At 36.6% G+C, this 25782-nt stretch overlaps 1 protein-coding gene across 1 annotated transcript in view; it reads right to left on the reverse strand.

The window, feature by feature from the left end:
• The window catches only part of LOC140142011 (alpha-1,3-mannosyl-glycoprotein 2-beta-N-acetylglucosaminyltransferase-like), a 111926-nt gene extending 88563 nt beyond the window's left edge, over positions 1 to 23363 (reverse strand). Inside the window, exon 1 of the mRNA XM_072163913.1 lies at positions 23273 to 23363. The gene's annotated coding sequence lies outside the window, so the exon portion shown is untranslated. The remainder of the gene's footprint in view (positions 1 to 23272) is intronic.
• Between the last annotated feature and the right edge of the window lie 2419 nt (positions 23364 to 25782).

Genomic DNA, 25782 nt, shown 5'->3' on the forward strand with positions numbered 1-25782 from the left:
ATACACTCCCTGAGTTGGGAATTAAGGTCACGTCTTCCACACAGGGTGTATGACTTTGAACTGGAATAGCCACTGAGGTTCAATGAAATGTACCATTGGAAATAAGCTCATTTTATCTTGAAGTGTTATACCGTTCTAGCTACAAACGGGAAGAGATTTGATCAAATTATCAATATAAGAGAACGTTGGACAACAACTTTATTAGGATAAGAAATGCCTAGAGTACCAATATTGCTGTCCAGACTTAGCTTTTGCCTTCACACTAACTCTGAAGTTGTTTGTTATTAAAAACAAAACATGATATACTTCCATTTCAAACCCACATACGTCGGAAATCAAATGACAATTGAAAACCTCCTTCTCTAAGACAATGACATATTTACTTACACGGTTTAAAGATTCCATTTATTAGTTTTCCAGACAAGGAAACTATTTGATGCAACAACAGACTTGTCACAGGTAACACTATGGACCACAATGGCCTCATCCCAATGGCATAGTTCAATAACCTCAATTAATCAATCATAGAGCAAAATTTGACCTCAAGTTGCAGAGTATGAGTTTTTGTACCCAAATTTTCAAAGGTCATTCAATGCATGTACAAATGTTTTGGGGTTAAAGAACTGTGCCCTAATAGATGAGCATGTTGTGGATCCTAGTGTAAATAATTACGTTACCCTGAACTAACATGGGATTTTCAAAAACTGACATTTAAGTCAATAAACCCTCTATAAACACTTAATAAAAGCTTTTTGGGGTTTCAAATTTCAATAATGAATTTCTTCAATTACTTTTGTAATCTGATAAAGAGTAGATGAAATCAAATTATAGTAGATGCAATAAACAAGACTCAAAGTCGCAGCACTTTTGTGCCGGCAACATATCCGTCTTTGTTTGACAAGTAATATTGGAACAGTGCAATCCACTCACATACAGCAAAAGGCAGTCGATTTTGAAAATCTCTGTTAAAGAGATTCATTAATCAATCTCAGTTTACCAATACTACGCATGTTTATACTTATTTGGGTGTACTTTTTCATGCAGATTTCAAATATGGTGATAATACTAATATCAGAATAACAAAAAGATTTTGAAATAAAAGTTTCAGTTTTCAGTTTGGCACTAAACATTTGAGCAGAAAAAGTGTACTCCTGATTATTAAAAAACACCCCTGCTCATTGCTGATTTGTCTAATGACATGTAGTGGTTATAAAAACTTCTTAGATAACCACTATAACCTATTTATGACCATCATATCCAGAACAATTCTAGAAACACTACATCGTCTAGGAACACTACATATTCTAGAAACACAAGCAGTGCTTCTGGATCAAGTCATCCTCATGTCGTCATGACTAAGAAACACCCTAAACAAGGATTTAACCCTTGGCTAAAACAATACCCTAAACAGGTGTTTTCACACCCTAAACAGGGATTTTATTCCTTGCATCAAATTTCATACCCTAAATTTCATTTCCGCGTATTAGCAATTGCAATTTTGCTACCATTTTTTCCAATATTTCATGTTTTTGACACCCTAAACACGTTTTCATTATGGTGTACAGGCCATAATGGGAGTGACTTCGGGTATCCAAATGAATCTCATCCTGAATGGAAGACTTTTTTTGGTGTAGCTTTGACTCATCTCAAGAAGTAAACACTTGGGTGGAGGGAAGCAATAGTGGTTAAGGCTAAGGACCTTGCCTCGGTGCACAACACCAGGATTCGCATCCTCAATTTCAAGAGCATGACCAAAGCCTGTACAGCTGCTAGCATCAAATGTACCTTGAAGTCCCTTTTTTGATCAACAACACCATATTCACCCCAACATCTATCGCACACTTGCATGATTTACCCAAACAACAACATTTGTTTCATCCAGTCCAGTAACCTCACTATAAGTAAAAAGTACATTGTAGGTACTTTTCTGCCATAATGATATACACTAAAGACAAATATAGATTCTGTCTTGCAGCAAAGTTAATTCCAATCTCTTTATCTGTGCACAAATTTGAATCTGTGAGAAAGAAGAAGCGCTTTGGGCCAGTGACAATATTACAGAATGTTTGGTAGTTGCAAGAAGGTCATAAATACCTAGAAACAACAAAGTACTTAAAGCCTCCATGCATTGAAGCAGAGATATGTAGTTGTTTTTTCATCAAAATTAAACCTAGTGTCACATTTCACAGATAGTGTTCATGTAATAACTATGCAGCTATATGAGCAGTGTTTCATCAGCAACCTTGAAATAGACGTGGTATCAAATTGCTCGACAAATGGGTGTGGATCGAGGTGGTAGCTGGTATCAAATTGCTCCAGAAAGGAAGGGCTGTGGAATTGGATAGAGGTGGCAGCCAGATTTGAGTTATTGAAATATACTCATGAATGTACAGTCCCTTATCCAAACCTCTTTTATACACTCTGATAGGTCGTATTTTTGGTTCTCAACTTCTCGTCCCCTCCCGCCACATCCGATTAAAAAAATATATGTATTTTTCAAAAAAGGTAAGACTTTGGAATGCTTAAAAAAAAGTCTTTACAGATAAATAGTTTATTAGAGAACAAGGATCACTTCCAAGCTTGTGGTACTCTATAGGGTTTATCCTTCAGAATCTTAGCCTCGTTTGAAAAAAAAGGAGAAAAGAAAAAGGTCTGCATTGATAAAATGTCAATGAGACGAGCAAAGCCCCCAAACAAATCAAATGCATATTCATGTTTTGGTTACTGCTTGGGAGAGATACTTGCACACATAATTTGAAATAGGCCTACTTCATAGCGTGATGCAATGATTGTGTTGCAATTGAATATTTGTTACAACGATATGAGGCAAAATTGTTTCTGCTTGTTCCGGCACGCTGTCAGCAAGGACAGTGATACCCCAAAATTTTCCTCTCTACAACTGATAGTGCCATGGCAGTATATAAGAAGTCTGCATTCTCCTTATTTATTTCTGTGGGTATAAACATCAGAAACCCAATTACTGTCATTGTCAAACCTCATCAAATTCTATAAAATAAAGTCTCTATAGAACACTAATAAAATTAATAACCAAAACATTACAATATTATTCCACAATTTAAGTGTGCATTAAGATGTCATATGTCAATATCTAAATGATAACGCCGCGATCATAATGCATCGCTAGTGTATACATACATAGCATTTCCTGTTACTGTCTATTAAGTGTGATATCACGATTTCAAATGTAAAATGTGTTATATCAAATGGCTGCTCTGAGTATTTTCGACTTAGCCCTCTCCCCGCGGGTGTCGACTGCAGACGACAAGTTTCAATTTTTTTTTGAAAATTCAAAATTTTAAGAATTGTTAATGTTCATGATCATATTTGGAATCGGCATGAAAAATGCATTAAAATGAGTACAAACAAGCTTAGTATTGGTTCAGTGATACTTTGAGAATATATCTCAAAACTTTTTCTGTTGAAGCCTATGGCTAGCACACAGAGCATTAATTAATACTGTTATTTTATGACAACCAGAAACTTTTGAAGTACTAATATTATTGAGCACTAATTGATAGTGATCCATGTTGACTAATAAACTTGTTTATCAGCATTAAAATTTTACAAAAGAATTAAAAACTTAATATGAAAATTGAAAACTAAACTGAACTGATCCCAGGATGTGAGTAGGGAGGGGACATGAAACAAATTTATTTTTTATATGGCCTTAAAAAGAAATGAACACTATTAAAAATATAAAATAAAGCTATAAATAACAATATTGATTAAGTCTCTCCAAGTGGAGTGTCCGCTGCAGGCAACAAGTTTAAATATTTTTAAAAGCTCACAAATGTCCGAATTGTAAATTGTCACGCCCAGACTTAGAATAAGCATGAAAAATGCATTAAAATGAGTACAAACAAGCCTAGCGTTGGTTCAGAGGCTCAAGAGATAGCTCTCGATATTTTGAGAAAAAAATTGGACTTTTTATGTTGAAAACTTAGGGCTAGCACGGAAAGCATTAAAAAATCCTACAACTTACAAGGCAGCTATGGGGCACAGGTGTATATGATGGTTTGCATCTGGACTCCTTATATGATTTACTCAATAAAAGCCAATTAGGAGTGACACAAATTGTATCAACCATACACATTAATATTCACTTCAATTTGCAATTTTTCATCCTTAATGCCAATTTCTCACAACCAGCTACTTTTGAATAAAAGCTTTTTTTAACATGGATCATTTCCACATCACTGCAGGGGACTAACTCGCTATAGACTAATTGCAAATTAGCGGACATTGACACCACATCGCTTGCCATCAACCTGTTATGTTTAAATAATAAATCCATTTCTGATTTGACTCATAACACAATCATTCAATCACGCTCATCATTTCTGCATTGATACAATTATGCCATGAAGTAGAAATTTTCTGGAAATTCTAAAAATTTAGGAAAATTCCAAAAATTAAGGAAAATTAATGATACATAAAATGATAAAATGGTCCAATATTATATTTTTTCACCAAAGCGGCAACAAAAATAACCCACCACTGTTCTACGGGCCTGGAAGTCAAAATTTCAGCACAAATAGTCATTTGAAAGATCAATTTAAGAAAGACATTCTGCAAGGTCCTTTTTAAGCGTTAACCCTCGCCTATATGTGCGACATCAAGCGTGTGCATAGGACCTTGTGCAAAATAATAACATAAAAACTAGATAGTTAGCATGTGCTTACTATCAAGTGCTTTTGAAAACATGAAATTGACAATTGTACCATAGTTTAGCGCTTTACCAACTGAGCTAATGGGAATTAGTAGGTTTTTAGCGGGTTCGCCGTCGGACAAGTTTAGAACTGTCAAGCTTTCGTCAGGAGTAGCTCTGACTTCTTCAGGACAAAGTACCTAAGAATGAGACATGTAGACCGCCCCTTGTCTACTGATGACTCTGAAAAGAGCCGTTTGCTGAAGACTGCCCCTTGTCAACAGAAACTAGCAGATCTCGCCTATCTGCTGATTTTTGTAAGTTTTGGTGGCTCTGAAAAGAACCGTTCAATGAAGACTGCCCCTTGTCTACAAAGAACTAGCAGATCTCGCCTATCTGCTAATATAATATGAGCTAATGGGGTTGAGACACAAATTTGAAGGTGTACTTGTTTGTATATAAGGTGTATCTATGATTTGCTCAAAACCCTTTTCTGTATTTTTACAGAATTCTGTATTTTTTGTAGTCCAGATGTACGCAATTTCTTTTATTTTCAGCCCATTTTGGGCTTTTTAGCCCGAATTTACGCACTTTTTTCCGTATTTTCCGTATTTTTTCTTCAGGGTTACTTACATCCCTGTTTACACTTTGTGGATGGGGCTCTTCATGTTTGCATGTTTTAAAAGTGCTTGATAGTAAGCACATATGCTACCTATCAAGTTTTTATGGTATGCGCTGAACAGTTAGCAGTATGCTAAATTTGTAAAAGGAAATCTGAAAAACATATTCGGTATATTTATTGTATTTGTGCGAAAGGTGACAGCACTGATGTTCTACCAATGCAGGATTCCTCCATCAATTTGTATTACTTCATTCTCTTAGTGATTGAACTCCTGTTTTACATGTCTGCATCAAGGGCACTCATAAATCATTTATATCATCTTACACTGAATCTAAACCAGGCATATCAATATACCTAATATGTGACCATCCACCACAACTGGGCCCGCAGGGTTCGGTTTTTGCAGACAAAGTGGCAATAACTGGCAAAAACCTGTTTTTGCCCGTTTTTGCCTGGTTTAAACCGGCAAAACTTATGTATAGTCACTCAAATATTAACAAGTACACAGATAGCTCATAAACAGTAAACATACAACTTTTAATGAATCATTCAACATATTTTTTGTCTCATCAAGTCCTTAAAATGAAAAAGTTTTGAATTTGATATGCCAGATTTCAGTTAAATGCACTAAGTGAGCAATGAAAAATGCATGCCTTTAATTTCTTAATATGTTATTTTTAATTACAAAATCTGGCCTTGTTACACTCTGGAAAATAATTTTTTAATTTAATAATTAATTTTGAGATCAAAAATCTGAACTTTAAATCACTTTTTTAGTTTTTGCCATTTTTGCCGGCAAAAACTGTTTTTTGCCAAGCAGTCAAAACCGTGGTTAAAACCGCGGGTTTTTCCACCTGCGGCAAAAACCTGCGAACCCTGTGAGCCCGGATGTCGCCAGTGCCACTATTGAGATATGCTCCATTGAACTTAACAATAAACAATAGGAAACAAAGGATTTATTGACTGTTTTATTGATTTTTCACTACTTAAATGTCAAGTACTATAGACATGATATACATCATTTTAAAGCTAATTTCAAGCAGAATATTTTGGTTGAATATCTCAAAAATGATGATTGGCGACTTCAGGGCTCAGTTGTGCTGGATGGTCACATATTAGGTGTGTTTAGAGGGTAGCCTACTTTGAATGTTACATACAAGCGAGCCAGCAATTAAATTATGCTACAAGCGAGTGTGTGTCCACACAGGACTTACTTGTAAGCCAACTCAAAAGTAAGAGTGACCTTCACTGGTAAATTATGCCATGATTATGCACAATCAGAATAGGATTGGGTCATCAAGGTCATGCTTACAAGCAAGTTTACATGCAAGTCTTGTTCACACTGGCCTTACATTTGAATGTTACTCGCTACATGTAAGATATCTTACATGTAAAATCGTCACTTGTAACTTGCATGTAGCTACATGCGAGTGCATTTAGACAGGCACTACATGCAAGTTTACATTCGAATGTAGTTACAAGCGACTTTACAAGCGATCGTCTGAACAAGACTATTACTTTTTGATGTTTATGCAACCTTTCAGTATTAAACATGTACCAATGTTTTACAAAAAGCACCCAAATTTGCCAGAATTGGGTGCTTTTAACTTTTAAGAGCACTTTCGCCTAAATGCATTGGTTTTCACTGAAAACCCATCCATTAAATACCAAAGTGACTGAAAAGGTACATCCCTGTACACCTTCAACCAGGGAGAACCTATGGGGGCATTTAGTGACATGTACAGGTGCATTGAAAAACTGGGGGGGGGGGGACTTTAGATAGCTGTCACTCGAGAAATCATCTGGGGGGGGGGGCTTATTAGGGGAGGAGTGTTAATTAGGTGGAATACAGTACAAACATAGCAAGGCACAAAATTGCTGCAATTGCATTCTGGGGAGTAATTTGGTATAAGTACTCATTTGAACAAAACTGTTATAAAATAAAACTTCATCCTCTTCTTGTTACAGATAAGCCTAATGAATAAATAACACTTGACTGACAAAGTTATTACATTTATCAAATTCCCCTCCTGCTCATTTGCTGAAACATGCATAATCCATTCTTACCGAGATTTACTTTGAACTAAAAAAACAACCCAAAATAAACATTGTGCAACAAAATTCTCTTGATTGCATCGGAACACTACAAAAGCAGCGTTACTCCGCCTTTGGTTGAGATCCAGCTCCGCCTGTGGCTTGTATAATATATGGGCACATTAGGAATTAAAACTAACCCATTTTCCCCTTACTTAGCTCAGTTCTTTTGCATGTTTAATACATCCTTATTCCTGTTGTTGTTCTATGCATCTAAAACCGGGATTAACATGCAAATCTTGTTTGCATTTTAATACGAAAAAAATATTCCGCGCCAGCGCTAAACACTGAATCATGGTAGATATATTCATTACTACACTAGGAGCCAAAATGAGCTATTCCAGTTGAAGTCCATACACCCCCTATGGAAGACATTACCTTAATCTCCCAAAAAAGGGGGTGCAGATTTCAAATGAAGTTGCCCAATCAGGTAACCGTATTTGAAATTCACACTCACTGTGTGGAAGATTAAGGTCATGCCTTCTAATACAGGGTGTATGGATTTCAACTGGAATAGCCCAATAGCCTCATCTCCAATAACATAGCTTATTAACCTCCATTCAACTATCATAGCCTAAAAGTTGACCTCAAGTTACGGTGTATGAGTTTTTGTAGCCTACCGACAAATTCACAGGTTATTCTATGACTGTACAAACATTGGACTTTGTGTGTCTGCTAGATGAGCATATTGTGAGATTTTCGTGAAGACAAAGATGTTTATTGGTCTTCTTCCATATTTACACTCTGCAGACTGTTATGATCAATTTCTAAACACAACAACATATTAGGCAATTCCTTTCCCAAAACATCCATGGCAATCTCAAGAACCATTGAACTAATACTAGGCTTGTTTGTACTCATGAATGCATTTTTCACATCGATTCCATTAATGTACACAACTGATGAATATTTGTTATCCGTTTTACAAAAATAAATCTTTTTCCAGTAGTTAATTGCTGCAAGCATTGCGTTAAATTTAATAGGACGCAATCTCTACATACTGCAGGAAGGAAGCTGGAGAGATTTCCTACTGCAAATTCCCTCCAAATTAAAATATTGTCTTTATTGTTTTCGACGACATGAATTTCATGCAGTGGATTACGAGCAATAGATATGATGGGCAAATTGGAATTGAAGTGGGATTGATGTTGTTTTAAGAATTAAATTGCAGAGAGGAGACACTTTTTTGTGCATGTTTTTGTAGTATTTCATTAAGTTGAGTCTATAAGTTGTAATTGTATTTGCAAGCTAGAGCTCTAGAGGGAATGAGTTTTATTTTAACAATGCTTTTGCTCCAAAGAGACCATAACTAGGGCATTATTGGCTGATGGCAAAGAGGTTGTATTTTAAAAATATTATACTTAAAAACACATTATATAATGATGGCATTGATTTGAGCTATTGAACAATGAACATAACCACTGAAAAAGAATTTGTGACACGATCAAGGGAAATGAGTCGGATGTCGCTAATATTGATTTTGAGATATTGGCAAAGAAAGTGTTTAAATTCTTTTGTTTTATATTGTTTTCAGCGATTGATATTAAAATTGACGTAACTTCACAAAGAAAAGTCCTATCAACATGGGGTTTTCAGTTTATGAAAGCTCTAAATGTCCTCTATAAAAACATGTGTAAAACTCATTTTCGACCAGGGCCGACATGTGACTCATTCCCCTTGATCATGTCACATTTGGTATAAAAACAATATTATAATGACAACCTAGATGTGATATAAAATTGGATCGGTTGAGCCCATATTTATTGGTCGAGCTATGAGTTTTAAAATATTGGACCAGATATAGTTGAGTCCAATATTTTAAAACTCATAGCGAGACCAATTTCATCATTATTATGTTTTGGATACAATATTTTCACATACTTGGATTCATCAAAACATAAAAATGTTTTGCTCGCTTATAAGGCAGGGCACTAATTAGGTAAAATTCAATATAGGCAACAAAAGTAGGCCCTACAACTGTCAGAGTAAGTTCTACCTTCCTTTTTTTCTTATTCTTATATGGGCATAAATTATTCCAAGTACATTGCAGGTTCTTACCAGGGTTCCTACAGGGTGGAGTGTTTCCATTACAGGAAGGATTGTAAACCTCATGTTCAATCAGATAAGTGATCATTTGCTTGGTATACACATTAGGGCTGTTATATTTAAAGTCCACAATCCCCCTGTGGAAGATAGTAGAAATATCTTCCACAGGGGAGTGTGAATATCAAATGGAATGAACACATTAGGCAGCTCTATTTGAATTTCATACACCCTCTGAAAAAGATTGAACCTGATTCTTTCACAGAGGGAGGACGAGTGCTAATTCCATTTGAAAGTCACACTCCCCCTGTGAAAGATATTTTCAAAGTCTTCCACATGGGGAGTGTGGACTCTAAATGGATTAGGCCATTACACTGGTAATTCTTTACTTCTATAGTTTGGTGTGCATAGATTTTTTTATTTGTCTCAGGAAATTTGTAATCATAACAAAACTTGTATTTTGGAGTGACTCACACTATCATGCCTTTAACAATAAATTAAAAATAGAACTAGGCTTATAAACAACAATTTTGTTGAAATTTTTATATACCATCATCAACCAACTGGCAATCAAGCAAACTATAGCTAACATTAAATCAGGCCATCCATGTCCGGGGTATACCATCTGACGGGACGTGCCGCAAACATGGGTAGCATTTTCAGCCTTCTGGTATATCAATGACCCCTTTTTCAAAGCTTATTTTGGTATATGAATGGGTCCTTTTTTCATATTTTTTCGGAAAACAGCCCAATTTTTCTTTAATCTTTAAAATTTGTAAAAACTAAGACAATTTTTGGTAAATTTTGGGAAAATTTTGGCTAGATTAAGGAAAAAAAATTTGTATATTTATGGGTCTACTTCCAAAATCTCAGCGGCACGTCCCTACCAAAACCAAACTTGAGTACCCCCCCGGTCCATGTCATCATGATGCTGTGAATCCAACAGGTGTCCAGACTGCAAGTTCATGTGTAACAGCCTTGCCAACTATTAATAGATAGGCCTGCTCTACATACACACAACATTAGCAATCAGTGATACTTTCCCTGATGATACATTAGCACTACTTCCGGATTCTGTTGCTTTATGCTACATGTACTACCAGTGCCGTAGCCAGCACTTTTCAGAGGGTGGGCAGAGGGGGGAGGGGGGAAAAGTAACTTTCAAGGGGGGCAAAGTTTGACGAAAAATGGCCAAAAATGGGCTAAAAAGAGGGCGACCAGCATCCCATGGGGGAAAGAGGGGGAAAGACTACTCACAGGGGAGACAGCTGCCCCCCTTGCTACGCCACTGACTAGTACAAGTTGCGTCAGCGCTGTGTGCTCGGCAATACGCCTCCCGCTGTGCACTCGACTTCTGGCACTATGCACTCGCGACTCGTGCGTGCTAAGACCGTGAGAGCCACAGACTTCGGCTAACTCAGTCAATCATTCTCAACAAATGAAAAATAATTTGTTTGTAAATCTAGTTATTATTTTATGTTGACTTTTGTAAAGGGCGCCAAAACACCCTGTGTTTCAGTGGCATTTTCACCATGTTAACCAGTGCTTGTAAAAGCTTTTTTATAACCATTGTAATTATTTGTATGATTGGAATTTGATGAAATAAAACGTAAATGAACATTCCATCTGTTCATGATGCCGTGAATCCACCAGTTATCAGAATTTAAGTTCATGCATATTAAACCAATATCATTAGATACATGCACACAACATTAGCTATCAGCAAACACATTAATACTCAGCCCATCCTTGAAATAAAACATTAAATCAGAATGATGCTGTGAATCCAACAGATGTTTGAATTCATGTTCAAGCATCCTACACCAAGTATATCACTATTAACATTAGCTATGATACCTGTACATAATGCCACATAAGGCCCCTTTACAGTTGATTCTTAGTTTCCTGTTTCATAGTTGAAAACAAGGGATGAGGCGACTTTTAATTATTAATTATCTATTATTTTCTTTATTTTAAAACAATTGGTCGCAACCTACATCAACCCGTTTTGACTAGGAACAAACATTTAATTATTTTACAACTATGTTTGATTTTATACATAAGTAATGGTATAGTTATGTTCTTTGTTTATTCATCATTATAGTTGATATGATCAAAGTCAGAAAGTAGCAAATGGAAGTTATTAAAAGTTATTTTAAAAGAGAAAATCCAAAATAAAAATAAAATAATTAAATATTTTGCAATTCTCTGCTTTGGACGCTGGCGAAACAGGAAACTAAGAATTAATTGTGAAGGGCCTAATCATCAAACACATTCATATAATCATACTTGGTCTGTCATATTCCAGTCCTCTCTCAATCAAACCGAAGCACATGTTCAATCAGCATGATCAGATCATTACACAGTGATTCCCAGAATTTAATCTCAGGTTTATAACCTGAACCTGAACTCTTGTTAGCAATAACTTCCTATTGTATCCTGTGCAGGGGTGACGGTTTAAGGGCACACTTAATGAGTCAAGGAAGTAGTCGAATTTGTAAAATCTCAAAGTAATTCATTTTTTTCCAATGTGAAACAATCTCCTTACTCAGGTAACATTTAATTTTGCAGTAATGTTTGCACTCTATATAGTTCTTGTGAAGTGTTATTGAGCTATTTACATGTATGTCTATACAATACTTTTCATTAAAAAAAATAATTAAAAATGAAAATTTAATATTTGTCCTGAGCTTTTGATCCTAGCAAAATCTTCTTCAAAGGCAAATTGATAGGACAAGTATTAAAAAACACACACATAAAAGGAAACGAAAACACATAGAAACAATCCCCTCAAAATCCTAAAATTGAACAAAAGAAAATGTGTACCCTTATATGTGTACCCAGAGGATGATTTAAGCACTTCCCAGCAAGTCTTGCGGTTAGTACAGCTGTGTGAGTGAACATGACACCACTGCCCGCCCACTGCATACACACGTGCATGGTTAAATTTGAATTTGGACAGATATATTTACAGTAAAAACACCTTCAAAAGGTTGGTCGATTTCACATTTTATGTTATCTACAGAAGGTGTGAATTATCCTTCATGCATACATCACTTTAGATCTGAAATCGACCAAGTAATAATGACACACGGGCAATTCTAAAACAACATCTTTTGCACAGAGTTCAATGGGATTTGAAAAGTAAAGTGGCAGTTGAAACTCTAGTGATAACACTTTTACAGTGCATGATGGGGCTTCCTTAAATCATCCTCTGATGTGTACCCATGAAAAGGAAGTTGACACACTAGAACTAGCTGGCACTGGTATTGTCCCACACCAAATTGAGGTTTGGGTCCAATTTAAATTCACATATTTCCTGTTATACTACACTTGGAAATGCATGCTGTTTTGGCAACTTGTCATAGCCCCTCCCCCCTTCAGAATAAAGTTGGGGGGGGGGGGCTGAGTTTTTTATGTGACAGCAAAATGTGTTTTTGTTGTCTACAAGCGGCCTTTTATCCCAGGCCCTTTTTGAGGGTGTGGATGTATCCCAAACTAAAGCCTCCATTCCTCTGTGTTGTAAAATTTAAATTTGCCATTTTCCATTTTCTTCCGTTTTCTCAAACCTCACCATGTACAAAATATACCGTTTTTACATAGCAATTGTGCTGTAATTATTCTTCTTCCTATATACGTGCATACCTCAAATTGAGTATTGTCGCACAGGCTTAACGTGCACAGTTTTTTTTACCTATGTACGATCCTGGAACCTAGGATTGATTGCAGATATCAGAACTGGGGATGGTCTCCCTTCTCTTTTCGAATAGCTCTGACACTTAACGTGCATAGGTTTGACTCTTCCTGTACACAGGACCAACGGCTTTACGTGACTTCCGAATCGGACGAAGCACATACACTACCTATATCTGCTCGTGATAAGCAGTGTATGGGGGCGAGAAGAAATTCTTCAATTAAATTCTGAAATTAATTAACTGAACTCAATTGAAGGATTCATATAGGAACTTTTAGGAGGAAGAGAATTTTCACCCCAAGGCTCGAACCCTCGTCGATCGTATCTCCCGCCAGCAGCGCAACGCCTTAACCACTCGGCCATCTCGCCTTTCTTTATATTACATTTTTAGCTATTTGCCCCATTTACTGCAATCTGCCTTAAAAGTTCTTTCTATGTTTTTCAGTCAAGCTTTCCCGTCTGACATATTTGTATCTTGACAATGATCTAATAATCCATTTTCAAGTATTTAGATTTTATATTCTTTTACCACAGTTTTTTAGGTTTTGTTTAAAGTTTCATGATTTCTTTGTTTTCCGCTTTCTACTTGTGATTTCTGTGATTGTTTTCCCCATTTTCTGCACCCAAACCCCTGTAAAACCTGTAAAAGCATGCATATATTTGCATACCCATGCACTACTAGAATATATAGGTCACAAGTAAACGAATAATCATCAGATAGCAACTATGCCTAAATCCATGTTATGATTGACTGTGTTTATTATTACAGCTCTACCCACAGAGGTAAACTAGGTGACCTTTTTCTGAAGAGCAAATAAAATAAAATATTTCCTCTAATCGAAGACGAAAACGAAGAGGGAGAGAGAGAGAGAGAGTGATAGAGAGAATACAGTCAGAACTACAGATGCTGGAGAAAGAGAGAGATGGAGAGAGGAAGAGAGAGAGAGAGAGAAGAGAAAATAAAGACAGAAGGAAGACAGCCAGACAGACTCAGACAGAGTGAAAGAGAGACATAGAACATGAGAGTTTGAAGAGAGAAAGAGAGGGTACAGAGAGAGATATGGAGATGAAGAGACACTGACACAACAGGCACACACATCCAGACAGACAGAACGTTGTTGCATTTGTAAAAAAAGTCTGGAAACATCACTTTTGTATACTAAATGCACAGGTAGGACGAGAGCATTGGGTGGGTGCTTGGATTTATCACCCTTAAATCTGTTTCTCCGATCATTTGCGCCATTTTTCAATATCATTATTTATCATATTCAATACAGGAGACAAGGCACATCAACATACTCGAGGAAGAAAGCCCAGTTTTAGATGCAGGAGGAAGCCAGAGAACCTACTGTGGACTGGTAACCAAATGCATGTAAGTCATCTCTGGGGACTGCCAGGGATTGAACCCGGGTCCTCGGGTACAAAGAGAAGACAAAACCGCTACTCTAAGACACTCCCCCCCCCCCAGGTAAGGAGAGAAGAAAAGCCTGAGAAATCACACCCTGATAGAATCATAGAAAGGCGAGACTAAAAGATAGATAAAAGTAAGAGAAAAATATCGAGCGAGATTATTATCAGGGATATAAGCAGTATTAAGATGGAGAATAAGCAACAGAAATGAATAGTCAACAAAGACGAGAGAAGATAGCGAATGACCCACTTAAAATCTTCACTCTCCTTAAAACTAAGATGTCTGCCGCAAACTCTGCTCTATTTTTATGCTTGCTAATAACCTATCCCATCCCCACCTGCGGCACTGAAAACAACACAAAATCATGCCAACATTCTTCCCTTGCATTATTTGGATGCATTTATGAAATGTTTCCCTTCGATTCTCGAGGGAAATATATCGCAAATCGCTGACGAAATCGGGAGGAAGATTAAAGTGGTTATGTGACATCACCTTTGTGGAGATAGGTTGTATAAATTATGTATAGCATTGCGGCAACTTACACATTTTCATGTATATTTCCCACTCATGTCACATAATCATTCAAGTAATTGTATTTATCAACTTAATTTATTACATCTGCATGCATGATGGAGGTCCATAGGGTACTTTACCTATTGGGCTATTCCAGGTATCAATGTGAAAGTGTAATTTTTTGTGCCTGAAAATGTTTTGCACTTTGCCAAATTTGACCTGTTTAACTTGTTTTGAAATTTGTGATTCTAAGCTTCCATGTGTACAAACATCCATATCAAAACGATGCACTTGTTTGGCTGCTACATGTGTCTCATTTCACATGATAACTAAGAATAAATACCAGACTCATCTCAAGTGGAGGTCACTTCAAATCATCCCCCAAATCACATGGTCTGGGAATACAGAGAACATTCCTTTACCATGTGACTTGGGGATAATTTGAAGTGACCTCCACTTGAGATGAGTGTGGTATTTTTTCCTAGCTATTATGTGAAATGAGACACATGTAGCAGCCGACAAAGTGCATCGTTTTGATGAGGATGTAACAAAAGGAATATATTCGTGTATTGTTATTTTCGCTGTGTTGCAAAAAGTATGAAAATAAATGTTGCGCATAAATTTAAACTTCTACAGTAACAGACACGTACATCTTATCTCTTGTATTCGTTCAACCTCTTCACCAAAAAGTTCATCTTCAATATCTCTATAATGTACAACAAGGGTTCAGAGCCAGAAAGCTTAACTCACAAAGGCACAGCTTCCTGGTTCTTAACCCTTGATATCACCATTAGGCCCTTTACAATTGATTCTTAGTTTCCTGTTTCCCCCCCGCGTCCAAAGTAGAGAATTGTAAAATATTTTATTATTTCATTTATATTTTGGATTTTCTCTTTTAAAATAACTTTTAATGACTTCCATTTGCTACTTTCTGACTTTGATCATATCAACTATATTAATGATGAATAAACAAAGAACATAACTGTACCATTACTTATGTATAAAATCAAACAAAGTTGTAAAATAATTAAATGCATGTTCCTTATCAAAACGGGTTGATGTAGGTTGCGACTACTTGTTTTAAAAGAAAGAAAATAATAGATAATTAATAATTAAAAGTCACCTCATCCCTTGTTTTTAATCATGAAACAGGAAACTAAGAATCAATTGTGAAGGGCATTTTTATGATCACATACCACATTTTTCTGTTTAGTACACTTAAACCTGTACTCAACCATAATAACACCCACAACTCATAACCCATTCATGATGGCCCCCGCATTCAAAATCCTATACTACCTAAGAATATCAAAAAGGCAGTTCTTGGAAAATTCTCCATACAATTTGTAAATAAAGTGTCATGATCTCTTCTATCTTAGAACCATATAAATACTCAAAAATCTGCCTCTAATGTAATTCTCCTCTGATTGACAGTAAATGCATATAGCTCTTGATATTATACAACATTAATTCACATGTACCCGCTTGCGATGTGAGCACAATACTTTGTGTGCACTATAGGCACTATAGGAAACGCTTTGCGAGGAAGCTAATGAAGAAATATAGAGGTTCTTGCCCCCTAGCGCCCCAGGGGATGAGCAGGTACATCAATGAAAATCTTGGCTAGGTATATCATTATGCATCGCACATGTGCGAATCATACCTAATCTTGCTCTAGTTGTAAGTGTTCTATTCGAAGTGTGTTTATCTTAAAATCGTACGTTCATACTTTCATTGCATGTGTAATTTAGTGTAAGTTGATGCAGCTGTGTTTGGAAACATTATTAATATTATGTGTTTAATTAAAATTAACAATGTGAAAAACGGTGAAATTAATCTAGCCCAAATACACTGCTAGCACAAATTAAAGGATCAGACTTATTTATTACATTAGCATTTTTTTCAAAAGCAGTATTATTATTACTGTAAATACCCAATAAGATGAATGTCATTTCATTCAGTAATGTTCAGGTAAAACAGATCATTTCTAGCACCAAGTATTTGTCCTATGACACCAAAAACACTTTTGGTGAACACCACCATGAGAACTGAAACAAAGAATGCATCAGTATTTAATCCTTTGTTGTTTTTTTAGTAGTGTATTTTTACATTAACAAAAAGTTAACATAATTGTGTTTGGCCTAGAAAATTTAATTTTTCATATCTCCGAGTTTATTGCATATATAGGAAAATGTACAAACATGTGTTGTGACGTTCCACAATAGCAAGCCAAGTAGGTAGTGTAGCGATGCACACCACGTGCAAGCAAACTAGCCAATATGTCCCTATGATACTTATACTGAATCATATTCGATCACATACATATTAATATAATGGCACATACTTTTGGCTTGGGTGGTATGATGTAGCCTGACCGTAGCTTCCCACAAATAAAGCTGGACATGAAAATAATGATTATGCCCACAATTGTTTTATTATTACCGTATTCGTCCGAGTATAGTCGAATTTTTAAAAAAAAAAAAATTTTTGCTGATCAATTCATGGTTGACCTAAAAAAATCCATGTTTTGTGTTTTTAACAAGAAAATTGATAATTTGTATTCATGTCATACTCTATTAATGATATCAAAATGCATTCAAATTCAATGTATTTTGAAATCATTAATAGAGTATGACATGAATAAAAACACAAAACATCATGCAATTTTTTATATTTTTTTTAGGTCAACCATGAATGATCCTAGCATTTAAGTCTAGGTACAGGGATACTCCAAAACCAAAAAAATAAATAACTTAATAAAAAAACAAAATATATGTATATTTTTTAAAACAATTTCTGGAATTTTTCGAAAAATGTGTGGGGTGGGGTGGGACTATACTCGAACGTGGGATTATACTCGGACGAATACGGTATTATTTTTTTTGTTTTGAGAAAATAATAATTTGACAACACTGATTGTATTGAATTACGCATTTGCTAACTAGTGGTGTGGTAGAGATGCATGTAAAGGGTGACCTATTTCTGGTAGTCATGTCTGCTAATCAGGGTGAAATGAAACCCAGGGTCTTGTTTTCATTCAAAAACATTTGCATGTGTGTAAACAACCTGTGCCAATTTGGATTACATATGTCTGGAATTCATATTATTTCTGCATGGCAAAAGCCTGTATAATAACATGCAGATATAGCAGGGGCGGATCCAGGAATTTTCAATAGAGGGGGCGCCGAGCCACCGTCGCTCCGCCAGCGGATCGGCGCTCACACAAAGTCAGGCGCCGCTCTGCAAAAATACACATAGTCAGGTGCCGCTCTGCAAAAATTAGAGGGGGCGTGCGCCGGGTGCGCCCCCTCTAAATCCGCCCCTGTATAGCTTTGATGCAAATTTGAACAGGAATGTTTTTTTCTGCTTTACAGATTGCTTATGGGCCTACATAATCTTTCTGCACCGCCAAAAGACCCAGATGCATGCATTCACATGTACTATAATAAGTTAATAACATACACCCACCCCAGGCGTGGATTCAGGGGGGGGGGCTCGCCATTTTTTGTATGAATGTGTATAAGTATGAACTTTTAGCTAGCAACTGTGGACGGTATATCTATAGCGTACGGTAGTGGACATATCTCGCAAATGCATTATACATGCAATTGTGGATGCTTGCAGACCTCCTGAACCTGAGGTTTAAATGTGAAATGTTGTGTGTGTCCTAGTTTGCCGGTAAACACCAACACAGGTACACCCCTATGCAAATGGCAACTGGGAATGTCAACTAACTAGATTGAGTTTTTACTATCAATTTGCGGACATACAAGTTTGAGTTTTCCGCTTTACTAAGTGCGGACTGATGACCCTACACGGGTAACGGCGAAAATTGTTTAAAATATATTTTTATGCTCATTTAATTAGTGACCTATCAACCCCAGAAAGCAGTCTTGATGGTAATAGACCATGTACACCAATATTGTCAAGAGAAACTAATGGGTACCACACACTGTTGGAAACCAATCATGTCTGTCTCTGATTGAATGTTTACAAAACCAATGACCAAACACACATTAAAAGCACACCCCACAGTGGTGGCACCAAAAACTTTTTCACAGGGGGGACATGGGAGGGGTGCAAAGTTAATTTCGGGGGGAGAAGGATGACATTTCTGTAAAATTTGTCAATTTTAGATTTTTTTAGTTTTTACTGGGGCAAGATCTCTGACTGGTGAGGGAGTTTCCCTCACACCCCTCAGTGGTGCTGCCATGACCCCCATATACTTTAAAATACATACGCACATATTATAATACACACATCCCCTCCCACACACATGATGGCAATAGCATAACTCCAAATCATTTAGTATCCCTGCAATGTTGTCGTTCACTACAGTTCATCAACCATACCTATAAACACAGTAAAAGCCCAGCAGCAAAAAATAACAGCATGTAAGAATGTGCAAAATATTAAAGCAGCCTACCTCACTAGGTGACGGCCATCAAAAATATACAAAGTCCCATTTCTGCTATATCCTCACAATGTGCCAAATTACTCTCATTTCCAGTAGCCAAGTGACCTCCATACAACAACTATATCATAAAAGTTGACCTCCACTTGTTAGGTATGAGTTTTTGTACCCAACACTTTCAAAGGTCATTCTATGACTGTACACATATATTAGGGTTAAAGAACTGTGCCATGCCAGATGAGCATGTTTAAGATTCTGCTTTCTTGCATTTTGACATTACAAGATGGCATGTTGTATCATGGCTATAATGTACGATCCCAATGCTATTCAAAAGAGGGGCCTACCATAGCAGCCTCATACATGTACACAGTCATAATGCCGACACATACATAGTAAGCAATGCAGGCTATCAACGTTAATAAACCAACAGTTTGAGCTCCAATTTAGCATCATCCATAAGCCGGCAATTGTGCCACGCTTGTATATCCGATATAGATCCAATATCAAAAGTGCATGGTTAATGCTTCAGCTCTTTCATTACAGCCCGCAAAACAAAAACAATGCCGCAATGAAAGGTGCAGGATCCTGCGCTGCATATCGTGCTGCTGTGCGTGTGAGCGGAATGCCAAGTACACTTTTGAGGTGAAGTTTAGAGAGGAAATACTAATAAAAGCAAAGGGGTCATCATTAATTTAAGGAAATGTGAAAGGTAATGGGTTAAAGGGAAGTATACACACAGTGGATTCATGTGTGTGGGGTGTGCATGCGTGTTGGGGTATGCCAGGGTTTATGTGTGGGGGTGTTTGTGTGTGGTGGGGGTGTGTGTGGAATGGCAATGCACCCCATATTAGGGATGAGGTTTGGAAAGGAAACACTAAATAAAAGCAAAGAGACATAATATTAAGAAATGTTGATTCAGGTTAACTTAAAGTTAAAGCCATATTATAACATTTGCTGAGGAGGATGCCCTCACTGATTTTTTAAAATTCATTTTTTTACACGATTATATTGTACTTTATTAAACCAATATACCCTGCAAAAATCAAGACTCTAGGTGGTGTAGTTTTGTCAAAATCGAGATATTGAATAAAACGCCGGAACCGGCGTTTTATTATTACGATGGAATTATTAGTCGAACGCATACACGATGTTCATGACACACAGTACGTACACGGTGCGCGGGACGGTGATCTACACAACAAAGGGTCGTACCATAACATGACCGAAGGAGTGGTACGTATTGGCGACATATGCGCTGGTAGTAAATTCCAATTTTCTTTGCTTTGCCGTGGTTGTTCGGCTCAAAACTAAAAGGGGATATATCTGACAATAAAACCTAACATTTTATGGCAAAGAAATGCTAATCTATTTTGTATAAAAATGTTATAATATGGCTTTAAGTATACACAGTGATGTGGGTGGGTGGGTGGGTGGGTGGGTACCATGGTTTGGGGTATATGCGTAGGGTATGCCAACACTTTGTGTGGGGTGTGGTCTGTACATGTATGTGCATTTTGAAGACCACAGCTCAAAACCATTACATCAAATTTTTACACTGGAATAGCAAAGAGAAGCCCAATTAATGCATTCCCCACAGTTTGACACCACCTACCCTTTGAAAAGGGGAAAACGTTGCGGTAAAAAATTATGGGTTGAGTTTTATTTTATTTCCATAACTAATAAAGATAGTGGATCCAAACCAACAAGTCGGCCATCTGCTATAGAAAATATAAACAATCAACAGAGCTGGGCCTCTGGGTATGAAAACATGTCACAAAACCTTGCCTCTTGAAAAAGGGGAAAAAAACATTCATTTCTTAAAAGGGTGGACGCACTCATATTAAAACCAACGCAATTACAATTCTGGACAAAAAACTAGCCTGGCGCAAGACAACATAACAGTCATTGAACTTGCATTGTGCCGAAGCTAAGAGGGCACTAAAGCAGCTGCTTGAAGAGACAGCTATTTATGAGAACTACCTGCCGATTGGCCAAAAAGAAGTTTTCATTATTAATTGGACCAATCAGCAACATTGTTGGAATAATTTCACCACACAAAAAAATTGGGGTGAATTATTTGCAAAGCTCCATTCTGATTGGTGATTAAAGTGAAGATATCATGTAATTGACCAATACGAATTGAGCAAAAAGATCATAATTTTGAATGTACAATTTTGTCATTTGCTAGTGTGAAAAGATGACTTTCAATTTAATTTGCCCAAATGGTGCAAATTTCCGTTGTCTAAAAGTAAAATGTGTCTTCTTTTCCGTTTTCTTAATTCTGATCATTTAAATTAGTGAATATTTAGGTTCTAGAAACACTTTATGTATATATTGTGAGATTGTGGTATGGAAAAGGGAATGAAACAGCCAAATTATGACCACAAATTTGCCATAAAGGAATTGAAGAAAAAATCAGTAAAATATGGGGTTTGCTTTACTCGGGCTGTTTGTTGATGAATGTACATTCAAAATAGCCAATATTTTATAGCTTTATTGTGCAATTATGTTTGATGTCCCCATTTTCTGTGTTTTCCGTTTTCTAATCCAATTCCACGATTTTTGTCCTGCATTCCATAAAACAGAAAATTTACCACCTCAAAACTGATGAACTTCCATGCATACTAAAAAAAAACCCCAACATTTCAATCTGGAGGAACCCAACTCCTCGAAGCAATAATTGGAATCTGTTTGTTCTATCTTAACTTCTTCTCATCAACTCATACCTATAGATAATTCCGAAGATTTCAATGCTAAATACATAAATGTTGAACCATGCCTTTGATAAGTGAGGCTGCATTTGCTTCATATATCACAAGCTCTGATCGAGAGAGAGAGCATAAATGGTAATAAAAGCTCATCCACTGTATATAGCAACAAACAATTTGTCTGGCAGCAGACAACTGTGAAAAATTCACTATGACAGTCATAAAGAAACCCAGAAAATTGGCCTCACTGCAGACATGCTAGATGACAACTCGCTACACTCTTCTTATATGATGGCTCTCTTTAAAGGCAGTCAGTGATTTTGTTAAATCAGAAATAAGTTATAACATTTCCATGATTATATACTCCATCTGTTGTGATGAAGTCAGAGACACATCTGACGAAAGCTTGACACAGAAACCGATGGCGTATTGTAGAAATATGATAACTTTATCCCGCCGCGAAAGATTTATTTAGAGCAGAGAAACCTCAAAAATCAAGATTTCTGCATTTTTGTTGCACATTGCCCTGGAATAACTTTATCTTTACCTTTTACCTTAAGCGGTGCTGCGGTGCTCCACAAAAATACAGAATTTCTACAAATACTGTCAACATTATCGAAAACAATGGCCTGTCGTTACATTGATATCATGAAATCGGCGATCGATGTTTGAAAATGCAGGCACTGTATGGTATTTTGACAGCATTAATGGAACCGTTTGGTTGAAAAAATGGTGGGGGCATTTATTAGACAGGGCATTTATTAGATGGGGACATTTATTAGATGGGGACATTTATTAGACTGGGTGTAAATTAGAGAGAATAACATATTGGAAGTTTTGGAATTAGTCTGCTCCTATAGGCTAAAAGAAAGTAACTGCTCTAGTTTTGTGTGATAATAAAAAAATAAGTTTTTTTGGTTTTCCTTGGGTTTCCCCCATAGTTTATACTGAGCACCTCGCATTACTGTGCTTTCACCTTCCTCACATCACCTTCTCGAAATCACCGTCAACCACTTGCGCAGTAGAAACACGCTCCAAGAAACATAATATTTTTTGTCATACCACATATTCTTATCAATAAAATTCCAGTGATAGATAACTTACCACTTAACACCATCACCTTGAACAGACAGTGATGCTTTTATTATCCAATCCTGTCAGTGCCTTCAGTCAAAATCTTCAGTCCTGGAAAAGAGAGAGAGAGAGAAATGGTGGTAACTAAAGAAAGAAAAATAAGGTAATGCAATTAACCTGTCTGCTCTTCAAGTCCTTTTTTTACCCTTGTCTGTTAGGGCTGATTCATACTCCAAATATTGAATGTCGAATACTTTCAACAAGTTTTCGTTATTCAATCCGTTTCAAGTCACTTTTATTTTCCAACAGTTTTTAAGCAAACCTCAATTAGTAAGGCTTGGTGTTTGGCGATGGGAGATTTTAAGCCAATATTGACTGATTTTGAAGGATTTCTTGTCTGTTTTTTGGCTGCAGCAAGGACCGTAATTTATCTGTTAATAGTGCTGATCTGTTCTGGCACATGCTTATACTGATCCGCTTAATTTAGGCCTGTGAGTGGGCTTTCAAACAAAAAAAAAGCGGGAAATTTACCTGCAGTGGGGTTTAAAATAAAAAAACGGAAAATTTATCTACCAAACTAGAGTACAAATTCAATGCTATTCCGTGCGTATTTCACAGGCAATAAATTGAAGATTATAAGCTTGCATTTCATTGCCTAAATGGGAGCGTCGCTCAACAAAATTACATTTTATGGTAGCCATGATGTATCTTCCCTTAATTCCATATATATGATTTTTATGAAGTCAAATTTGAAACTTCCAATGGATGGTTTGGATTGTAAATCGCTTACGAACAATCACATATTGCGTATTTCCACACAGGGACATTTTTAACATCATTCCGATGGGCGCAGATCCAAACAAACATATTACACAATGAGTACGGACGCGAATCAAAGAATATTGTGACGATATTATACATGACCTGCGTTTCATGACCTTTCAAGCATTGTTAATCTCATTTCTCAGTTGTTTTATTGCGACACGTAATGCTATCAGAAGTACACAGACACTATTTTGATTTTTGATGTTATAATCGTTTAAAAAAGCGGAAATTGAAATCGGTCAGAAAAATCAAAAAAGCCGATTTCCGCTCTGTAGCGGAGATTTCATAGGCCTGTTAATTCTGGAAATTTTCCCTACGAGTCAAAATGGTCTCATTGTTCAAATGAGCACCGAAACGAGCAAACAAAATAACAAATAAGCAAATAAACAGTAACTGCCACTCAACAATCCTAACTAAAAAGTTGACTGCAAGTTGTCAAGTATGAATTCTTGTAGTTTGTACCCAACACATTCAAAACACATTATAAAATTAAAATACCAACTCGCAACTCTCAACTCACAAATTTCAACTCCCAACTTGAACTCGCACTCCCAAACTCAAACTCGCAAACTACCTTCACCCTGAGTATGTAGTTTGGTACATTGTAGACCTGTTTCACAAAGGTTGTTAAACTCAGATATCTTTTTCTATCCATTCACCATGTTCACAACTCAACTTGCAGATGGAATGAGTATCTCCAGATTTTCCAATTTGAGTTGGTAACAAGACTCACAATCACAAATAATTCCAAGTAATGGTTCAGTGCGGGGTTCAGTGGCTCTTGAATACATGTATCTTCTTCAGAATCCTAACTCCTATAGTTTTGAACTTGAGAGCACATGAGCATTGGCATGACTATCTGCATTCCCTAATGCGTGGTATGTTCTATGGTTCAAACTATACTGACACATACACAAAATATATAGTCCAATGCAAATGGACATGTTTTTAAACCAGTCTAGGCTTACTGTACATTTTGGCAGCTTGGCTGATTTTGCTTCAGTGTTTCATGCATGCTGAGGGATAATGCTTTCAACATCCTGTTAAATAAACACATCAAAGAGTGGTCACACCAGTAAGTACAAATAATTGAAAGCAATAAGATTGATATGAACGTGCAGGCCTACATGTGGAGAATTGGGTTGGGCTACAGTATCAAACCCATACCCCCCCAAAAAAAATTACAAAAATATTTTTTAAAGTCCCAACAAATCCCAAATATTTGCGATAGGTTTTTTTTACACTTTTTTGGTCAAAGAGGTCCAAATTTTGGGAAGGTTTACTTTGCACATAATTGCCCCCCCCCCCAGAATTAGGTCCACATTTTCAAAATCTACCCCCCCCCCAAAAAAAATCCTGCTTATGGGCTTGTACAGTATGACACCACATTTGTGTAAGAACAAATTAGAATGACGAGTAATTTTAAATGAATAAACAAAGTTTGTTGTACTGCAATTTAAATAAGATTACACTATGTGAAGTCGCATATATAGCCCCACATGTTTCACTCACCTAAAGTGAGCGGCAGTCAGTGTGTGTCATTGATTGATAAGAACCAAACCCAAAACATGCCTATAACACTTTCCAATGTTTTAAATACATTCTTGTGTTTGTTGGGTAGACTGTGTCTTCCATCTTGGACTAAACATTCCCTGTCTTTCCATCATCACATCAACCGAACATTGAACCCAGGCCCAATACTGATCTTTATTCTC

The sequence above is a fragment of the Amphiura filiformis genome, chromosome 20 (assembly GCF_039555335.1).
Source record: "Amphiura filiformis chromosome 20, Afil_fr2py, whole genome shotgun sequence".
Lineage (NCBI taxonomy): Eukaryota > Metazoa > Echinodermata > Ophiuroidea > Amphilepidida > Amphiuridae > Amphiura > Amphiura filiformis.